The sequence below is a fragment of the Chrysochloris asiatica genome, unplaced genomic scaffold, assembly GCF_000296735.1.
Source record: "Chrysochloris asiatica unplaced genomic scaffold, ChrAsi1.0 scaffold00027, whole genome shotgun sequence".
Lineage (NCBI taxonomy): Eukaryota > Metazoa > Chordata > Mammalia > Afrosoricida > Chrysochloridae > Chrysochloris > Chrysochloris asiatica.
This window is the reverse complement of record NW_006408545.1, coordinates 13,061,295-13,071,398: the sequence shown is the minus strand read 5'-3', so window position 1 is coordinate 13,071,398 and position 10,104 is coordinate 13,061,295. Positions and strand designations below refer to the sequence as shown.

Here is a 10,104-nt window from a genome sequence, read left to right as displayed (position 1 = left end):
GTGTTGAACTGCATGGTTGGTTTGAACCACAAAGTCGCCAGTTCAAGCTTACCAGTTAGTCCACAGAAACTCTATACAGGGTCACTATGGGTCAGAACCAACTCAACGGCACTTCACAACAACAACAAGGCCTTCTTTAAGTAGCCTCTGAAGAAGTCAAAACTTGGAACTTGGAAGAAAATGGAAATAGCAAGAGGAAACTGACATTTACATATATTGCTATTGTTAGGTGTCGTTGAGTCAGTATGGATTCATAGAGACCTCATGCACCACATAATGAAGTATAACTAGTCCTGTATCAATCTCACAAACATAGCTCTGCTTGAAACCCATTGCTGCTGACACTGTCAATCCCTCTCATTGGAGTCAGCTTCTTTTATTTCATTGACCCTCTACCAAGTCCTTCTCCAGGAACTGGTCCTCAAGATAGTATGTCTGAAGAATGAGAGACAAAGTCTAGTTATCCTGACTTCTAAGAAGTATTCTGGCTATACTTCTTCCAACACAGATGCGTATGTTCTTCTGGCAGTCCACGGAACTTTTAATATTATCTGCCAACACCATTATGGTCTAACTTTCACACGCATATAAGGCTATTGAAAATGCCATGGCTCGTGTCAGGCACAACTTAGTCCATTGACATGTTTGTTCTTAAACACTTTAATGAGGTCTTGTGCAGCAGACTTACCTAATGCTATATATGGTTTGATTTCTTGACTGCTGCTTCTCAACTGTTGATGGTTCATTTGAGAAAAATGAAATCTTTGACAACTTCAGTCTTTTCTCCAATATTTTAATGTTGTTTGTTTGTACAGTGGTGAGTAATTTTGTTTTCTTTACATGGAGGTGCAATCCATACCCAAGGTTGTGTTCTTTGATCTTCAACAGTCAGTATTTTAGTCCTCTTCACTTTCAACAAGCAAGGTTGTAACATCTGTATATCACAGGTTGTTAATGACTCTAACTCCAACTGATGGCATGTTCTTCATAGAATTCAGTTTACTAGATTATAGGTCAGCACACAAATTGAAAAAGTATGGTGAAAGAATATATCCCTGGTGCACAACTTTCCTAACTTTAAACCATTCAGTGTTCTCTTGTTCTGTAAAAACTTCTGATTCTTGGTCTATTAATAGATTTTTTATGAGCATAATTGAGTGTTCTGGAATATTCATTCTTTGTAATGTTGTCTATAGCTTGTCATGATCCATACAATTGAAAGCTTTTGCATAGTATAGGTAAACATCTTTCTATAATGTTCTGCTTTCAGTCAGGATCCTTCTGACATTAGCAATTATATACCTCATTCCACATCCTCGTCTGAATCCGACTTGAACCTCTAGTAATTCCCTGTCTTTTGTTTTTTGTTTTGTTTTTTGAGGGGGAAACTAACAGTCTTTATTGGGCTTAGACCAGTAGTTCATGGGTCTTGAGAACCTCTATGTATTTTCCCATGTTCGTCTCCAAGTTCTTTTCGGCCTGTTTCTGCCGCATCATAAGCTGCTTCTTCTTCTTGTAATGGTTCTTGGCCTTCTCCTTCCTTTTCTCCCCTCCAAGATATCTGTCACTGCCAGGTTCTTCTAGTCCACCTCATGTATTAGGCAGCTTAGGTAGGTAAACTTCCAAGTGGGTTTGAGTTGCACAACCTTGAGGAAAACAGAAACTATCATCAGCTTCCTCTTGTCATAGAGGGGTGGGATCCTATCAACACCTTGAGGTAATCCAGGGAAGTCTGGCCACACAATCTTGTGCAGCAACATCCCTTGCACTATCCACCAAGAGATGTGGCCCGGGGCCCAGAAGGGATATAGGCCTCGAGTCAGGTTGGTGTTCATTCACTTTGGAGGGAGGCCAGGAACTTCAACATGTTTCTGTAGAAGTTGTTAGAAATGTTACATCCTCACAGCACACTACAACCTTCCAGCCCAACAGCACTTGCTTGGCCACAATGACAACCAGGCAGCCCCTAAAATGGCCTCAGCCATGAGCACCAGGACCTGCCCCTCCGCCATCTTAAGCAGCCACCTAGGAAAGCAATTCCCTGTACTTTGCAGCTGTTTTGAATTCACCAAATTGTACTTGAATACAATATTAATAATATTGTCTGATTTCTGCATTCTATTGGGTCACCTCTTTTTAGAATGAGCATAAAATAAATACGGATCTCTACCAATCATTGGCCAGTTCTCTCATAAATTTCATTGCATGGATGAGTCAGTGCCTCCAGTACTGCAACAGTTTGGTGAAAGATTTCAATCTGTATTCCATCAATTCCTGGAGGTCTGGTCTTTGCCCATGTTTTCAGTGCACCTGGGACTTCTTCCTTCAATACCATTTGTTCTTTATCACACACTACCTCTTTAAACCAGTCCACCATGGGTGACCTTCTGGTATTTAAATACCCATGGCATAACTTCCAGAATCACAGCAACTCACAAGTCATCACAGTACCAGCCCCTCAGGTTGGAAAGCACTCAAAATGTGACTGGGGAAGAACAACCTCCTCAAAGTTGACCGTGATGACGCGAATGGAATAAAGTCTGCACGACCTTCATTTACTGATAGAGCACAACTAAAAATGATGAGAAAAAGCTGTAAACATTCATTAATAATTGAAACATGAAATGTATGAAGTATAAATCTAGGAAAATTGGAAATTGTAAAAAATGAAATGGAACATATAAACAATGATATCATAGGCACAAGTGAGCTGAAATGGATTGGTATTGCCCATTTTGAATCTGACAATCACATGGTTTGCTATGCCAGGAATGACAAATTGAAGAGGAATGGTGTTGCATTTATTTTCAAAAAGAACATATCTACATCAGTCATGAAGTACCATGCTCTCTATGATAGAATAATATGCATGTACCTACAGGGAAGACCAGTTAATACCATTAATATTATATTTAAACCCAACCACTAAAGCCAGTGAGGGCGAAATAGAAGAATTCTACCTATTTCTTCTATCTGAAATTGATTAAATATGCAATCAAGATGTATTGATCATTACTTGTGATTGGAATGCAAAGGTTAGGGACAAAGAGGAAGGATCTCTAGTTGGATAATGTGGCTTTGGTAATAGTATTGACAAGGAGCTCTGGTAGCATAATGGTTACAAATTGGGCTGTGAACTGCAAAGTCAGAAGTTCAAAACTACCAGCTGTTCCATGGAAGAAAGATGAAGCTTTCTGCTCCTGTAAAGATTTATAGCCTCAGAAACCCTGAGCAGGGTCTCTATGAGTTGGAACTGACTCCACAGCACAAAACAATAACAACAACAATAGAAATGATTCTGAAAAATCAATGATTTGTTCATTTCAAATACCTTCTTTAGACAGCATAAGAGACGATTATATACATGGACCTCAACAGATGGAATACACAGAAATCAAATTGACTACAACTGTGGAAAGAAACAATGGAAAAGCTCCATGTCATCAGTCAAAACAAGGCCAGGGAAGATTGTGGAACAGACCATCAGTTGCTCATATGCAAATTCAGACTGAAGTTGAAGAAAATGAAAACAAGTCCACGAGAGTCAAAATATGACCTTGAATATATCCTACCTGAATTTACAGATCGTCTTAAGAACAGATTTGATACATTAAACATTTAATATTGAAGACCAGAAGAGTTGTGGGATGACATCAAGAACATCATACAGGAAGAAAGTCAAAAGTCATTGAGAAGACAAGAAAGAAGGAAAAGTTCAAAATGGATGTCAGAAGAGACACTGAAACTTGCTCTCCAGGGTAGCGATGCTAAAGCAAATGGATAAAATGAGGTGATCCAAGAGCTAAACAGAATTCAAAGGACAGCTCAAGAAAACAAAGTCAAATATTACAACAAAATGTGCAAAGATCTGGAATCAGAAAACCAAAAAAGAAGAACATGCTCAGCATTTCTCAAGCTAGAGGAATTGAAGAAAAAAAATTCAAGCCTTGACTTTCATTATTGAAGGATTCCCTGGGAAAATTATTGAATGATGCAGAAAGCATCAAAAGAAGATGGAAGGAATACACACAGTAACTGTACCAAAAGGAAATGCTTGATGTTCAACCATTTCAAGAGGTAGCATATGATCCAGAGCCAATGATACTGAAGGAAGACATCCATAGTGCATTGAAGGAATTGGCAAAGAACAAGGTACCAGGAATTGATGGAACCAAAATTGAAATCTTTAAGAAAGTGAGGCAGCCCTGGAGGCACTCACTCAACTATGGCAAGAAATTTGGAAGTCAACTATCTGACCAACTGATAGGAAGAGATCCATATTTGTGCCCAATCCAAAGAGAGGTGAGCCAAGAATGCAGAAATCATCAAACAATATTATTGTTATCACATACAAGTAAAATTTTGCTGAAGATAATTTTTAAATGACTGCAACAGTACATTGACAGGGAACTGACAGAGTTTCAAACCAGATTAAGTCTAGGGCATGGAATGAGGGATATCATTGTTGACATCAGAGGAGCTTGACTTAAAGCAAAGAATACCATAAAGGTGTTTACATGTAGTTCTTTTTGTGTTTATGCAAAGGCTTTCAATTGTGTGCATGTTGACAAACTATGGATAGCATTTTGAAGAATGAGTACTCCAGAACACTTAATTGTGCTCATGAGAAACTGTACATTTACCGAGAAGCAGTAATTAAAACAGCACAAGTGAAAACTAAGCGGTTAAAATTGTTTGGATTCGTTCACCATACTTATTCAGTCTGTATGCTGAGCAAATAATCTAGGAAGATGGATTATATGAAGAAGAATATGGCACCAGGATTGAAGGAAGACATATTAACAATGTATAATATGCAAATAATACAAGCTTACTTGCTGAAAGTGAACAGGACTTTAAATATTTGCTGATATAGATCAAGGACTACAGTCTTCAGTTTGGGTTGCACCCTAATGTAAAGACACAAATCCTCACCACTGGAGCAATAAATATATAACATCATGATAAATGGAGAAAAGTTTGAAGCTGTCAAAGCCTTCATTTTGCCTGAATCCACTATCAACACTCATGGAAACAGCAATCAAGAAGTCAAACAATGTATTGAATTAGGTGAATGTGTGGCACAAGACTACAGTGTTCAAGAGCAAAGATGTCAGTTTGAAGACTATGGTGTGCCTGAACCAAGCCCTGATATTTTCAGTAGCCTCATATGCATGTGAAAATGGAACAATGGATAGGGAAGATATTAAAGAATTGATGCATTTTTGTTACAGTGTTGGAGAAGAATATTAAAAGTTCTATTGGCTGCCAGAACAAACAAAGCTGTATTGGAAGAAGGACAACCATTTTCCTTCTTAGAAGCCAGGATGGCAAGACTTCGTATCTCATGCTTAAGACATATTATCAGGAGCAACCAGTCCCTAGAGAAAAACATCGTGCTGGGTAAAGAGGAGTCAGTGAAAAACAGGAAGATCCCCAAAGAGATGGATTGGCACAGTGGCAGCAGCGATGTGTTCAAGAGCAACAATGATTGCAAGAATAATGCCGGAATCTGTTGTGCATAAATTTGCTATAATTTAGAATGGTCTCAATGATATCTAGCAACAACAAAAAAAATCTAACTTCTTTAATATGAAATTTACCAAACATTGAATCAAGATGCGTCTGAGAATTACTAGTGATTGGAACACCACTCTCCTAAACTTTATATAGGGGTCGCTATGAGGGCAAGCAGACTAGTACAACAGCAACAACAGGAAGGAATAAGGATTAAGATTAAACTAAAGATTAATGATTCCTACACTTTACTAGAGAGTTTGACTCAACTTAGTTTTCCTAGGAAGCATGGTCTGAGTTCAATTTATAGGACTAGTTTATTAAAGTTCTTTCACTTATCTTGGGTCATGAATCTGGTTCATTATGTCTGATCTCCAGTTCTTGGGATTGTCTACCCATCACGTTACCCAATTCCCCAACTCCTGCATTTTCATGCATCAACAACTTGTCATGTGACCTACTGATTTGGGTCCTGAGATTACATTGATGAGAAAATTCCTCCAGATTTAACTTTGAACTACATATTTGGAACTTCTCGGCCTCCACAATTTCATGAGCCATTTCCTTTAACAGTTGTGAGTTCTGTAAGACATTGCAGTGTGTTGCAGAACCCTGGAACTTGAGGACAAGGAGGAATGGTGATTGATATCAAGGATTATGGAGAGATATAACATGTACAGAAAGTTCTACACTTGGGAGATCTTTACCCTCCACCTCAGAGGGACCAATCTCTGTGCTGATCTTCCTAAAATCAATTATTCATGCAAGTGTCAATGTATACTTAAGAGAATCAAAAAGCATTAGTGAACAAATGGTAAAAATTTGCTTTAACAGTATTCAGTTATAATTGGGTTTTATTCACTGATTCCATCAACTTAACTCCTAAATTACTCTTAACAAGTCACTTTTCAGTATAGTGTTGTTCATAAAGGATCTAATGCACTGAAGTATTTAACAAGCTGATAACTAATTCCTTAGATATGTGAAAATAATATGTGAAAATAATTTTAAATTATATTTTTATTACACCAATAAGGTATATTTATTATTAAATATACAAAATACAGAGAAGAATACAAATTTAAATCATTCATAATCTCCCAGAAGTAACATTTTGTGTATAACTTAATCCTTGGAAACCCTATATAGGATCGCTATGAGTTGAAACCAACTTGATGTCACTTAACAACAACAAAATGTATTGATTTCATCAATTATGAATATGCATAATATGAGGCATTAGTGTGACTATATGCTGAGGTCCCAATGGCTAATATAATGAATCCTGCACCTAAGAGTTTTCTTGGAGTTTACAGATTGATGATGCTTTTGGGAAGACTGTATGTCCTTTGCTGTTGTTGTTAGGTGCCATCTAGTTGGCACCGACTCATAGCGACCTTATGCACAGCAGAACGAAACAATGTCCAATCCTGGGTCAACCTCACTACTGTTGCCACACTTGAGTCCTTCGGTGCAGCCACTTGGCCAATCCAGCTTGTTGAGGGTCTTCCTCTTTTTCTCTGACCATCCATCTTACCAAACATGATATCCTTCTCCAGCAACTGTTCCCTCCTAACAATATGTCCGAAGTATAAGAGACGAAGTTTGGCCATCTTGGCCTCTAAGGAGCACTCTGGCTGCACTTCGTCCAAAACAGATCTATTGGCTCTTTTGGCAGTCCATGGCACTTTTGGTATTCTCCTCCAACACCATAACACAAAGGCATCAATTCTTCTACGATCTTCCTTATTCACTGTCCAGCCTTCGTATGCATATGAGGTTATTGAAAATACCATGGCTTGGGTCAGGTGCATTTTAGTCCTCAAGCTGACATCTTTGCTCTTCAACACTTTAAAAGGTCTTGTACGGCAGATTTACCTAATGAGAGATTTGCCTAATGCAATACGTCGTTTGATTTCTTGACTGTTGCTTCCATGAGTATTGATAGTTGATCCATGAAGAATGAAGTCCTTGACAATTTCAATCTTTTCTCCGTTGATAAGAATATTGTCTATTGGTCCAGTGGTGAGGATTTTTGTTTTCTTTACTTTGAGATGCAATCCATACTGAAGGCTGTGCTCTTTGATCTTCATCAGTAAATGTTTTAAGTCCTCTTCACTTTCAGCAAGCAAGGTTGTATAATCTGCATATCTCAGGTTGTTAATGAGTCTTCCTCCTATCCTGATGCCACATTTTTCTTCATAGAACCCAGCTTCTCAGAGCATTTGCTCAGCATATAATTTGAATAAGTATGGTGAAAGAATACAACCTTGTCGCATAAAACCAAATGGCCAGCACTCATCTGTCTGTCATACTGTGGTGGCTTGTGAGTTGCTGTGATTCTGAGGGCTATGCCACCAGTGTTTTAAATAACCAGAAGGGTCACCCATGGTGGACAGGTTTCTGATGAGCTTCCAGACAAAGGGCTGCTAACCTCAAGGTCAGAAGTTCAAAACTACCATCCATTTTGCAGGAGAAAGATGAGGCTTTCTGCTCCCGTAAAGATTTACAGCCTCAGAAACCCTATGTAAGGTTGCTATGAGTCAGAACGGACTCCACAGCACATCACCATCCATCTATCCATCCATCCATCCTTTCTTTCTCAGCTGACTTAAAAAGAACATTTTCCAGGTGTTGGGTGAATGATTGCAACAGATTATTGGATCTAAGGTGTATTGGGGCCCGCTGTTCAGAAGGTAGAAGTGTATTATGTACTCTCTAGCTTGTGGCAGCTAGGCAGCTACCCTGAGGGGATAGAGAAAAAAAAAAAAAAAAAACAAGTCATGGCTAACCGGTCTAAAATATGCAGTCATATTTCCTAGTCAGCTTCGTACCTATGCAATGACCTAGTTCCTGCTGATAGAAGGGACTTTAGAGCAGCTGGAACAGGAATTGTCCAAGAAGAGAAGCTGAGATGTCCCTGTACTTGTGTGATATCACACATTTCTGTCAGTAGTGATGAGAGTTAGTGTAGTGATTTCTGACTTAGACAAGGATGAGGTTTTGGAGGAAAAAGGATAAACTGGATTCTAGGTGATTACTATGGTCTTTTATTTGTTGAAGTTTACTTTGGTAGATGTTATCTGTAAAAAAAAATTAAGCTTCTTTCTGTAAATAACAGCTCTCACTATTGCCAACAATGTGTGTCTAGTGTAGGTGGTTCAGTCAGATAGGATGGATGTAGCACAGTGGAGGGATTACTCTTATGGGTTTGGGTTGTCAGTTTAGTAATCTTGTGGCTTTATATGTTAGCAACACCTGTGAGTCAAGCTATGTAAGTAACACCTCTGGTATATATGGCATTTCCATTCCACCAGGCCAAATCTTAAGAAACTGATAAAAGGGGTTGTCCCTATTTTCTTTGGATTTATATTTAGCCTACCTTTGTAATTCTTCATTTCACCTCTTCCCCTCTTTTTAAAGTAGTTAACTAAAGCTACTTTTTAAACTGAATAATCACTCTTATTTTTTTTAAACCCTTTGAAAATAAAATGGAAGTTTCAGACTATTTTCAGAAAAAAATAATTGTACATAGGATCGTTCAAATATTATTTTACACAGCATTTTAAGCCCTCTGTTGTTGCTGGTTTTAAGCATCATCAAGTCAGTTCTGACTCACAGGGACACTGTATAGGATTTCTGAGGCTTTAAGTCTTTGGGGGAGCATAAAGTCTCTTATTTCTCCCACAGAGTTGTTGGCAGGCTTGAACCACTGACCTCCTGGTTCACAGTCCAGTACTCATATTATGAAGTCACTATATTATTCCCTTTAAGCTACTTACAAGTCTTAAACAGTTCCCTAAATACAGCAGAGTCACTATTCAAGCGTTTCGGTCTTCCACTGTTCTCTATGGTTTGATTTTCTTGTCTGACTTTAATATTTGGACAGCTTTCCACCAGTCACTAGCAAAATAGACTCAATTTACTCCTACAGCCACTGTAGGGCTAGTTGGTGAGGAAGGGAGAAGGGGGAGGGATGCAGGAGGGAGGTGAGTGAAGAATATAGCAACTTTGTCTGACCTGTTTGATACATGGATGCTCATTTATATGTAGTCAGTCTTAAAAACGACATAAACGGTTGTGAAAATCAAGCATGTGGGGAGAGAAATGGACAGAGGAATAGTGTAAAACAATAAGAAAACAGCTCAAAACTAGCAGAAAAATCTTCATTGTATGGGATATTCTTTTAAGAGTTCTGATTATCTGATACTGGTTTTTCAAAGATCATGTCACTGTGTAATTTGTACAAGACTAGAATACCAGAAAACATACTATTAGCATTATAGTCCATCCCAAACTAGGAAGATTTCAGGGGAGTTTCTATGCTAGCCACGTAAGTTCAGGCATTTGCTTTGTTCATCCAGCAACCTGATCACTTAAGGGAGGAAATAAAATGTTCTTCCAATGTGTCTCAGAATTGTGAAATTTCTGTCATAAAAACAAATAAGAATAAAAATGAAAGAAAGAAAGAAATACAATACTATATAAAGTCTTGGGGGTCAGATCACCCAGTGATCTGAGGAGTTTTCAATAGAATGATTATGCAATGTAAAGCAAGATTAGGATTTCATGCTACTATTTGAGTTT

At 38.2% G+C, this 10,104-nt stretch overlaps 1 pseudogene; it reads right to left on the bottom strand.

The window, feature by feature from the left end:
• Window positions 1–1,407: 1,407 nt before the first annotated feature.
• Window positions 1,408–2,012, bottom strand: LOC102827354 (annotated as a pseudogene).
• Between the last annotated feature and the right edge of the window lie 8,092 nt (window positions 2,013–10,104).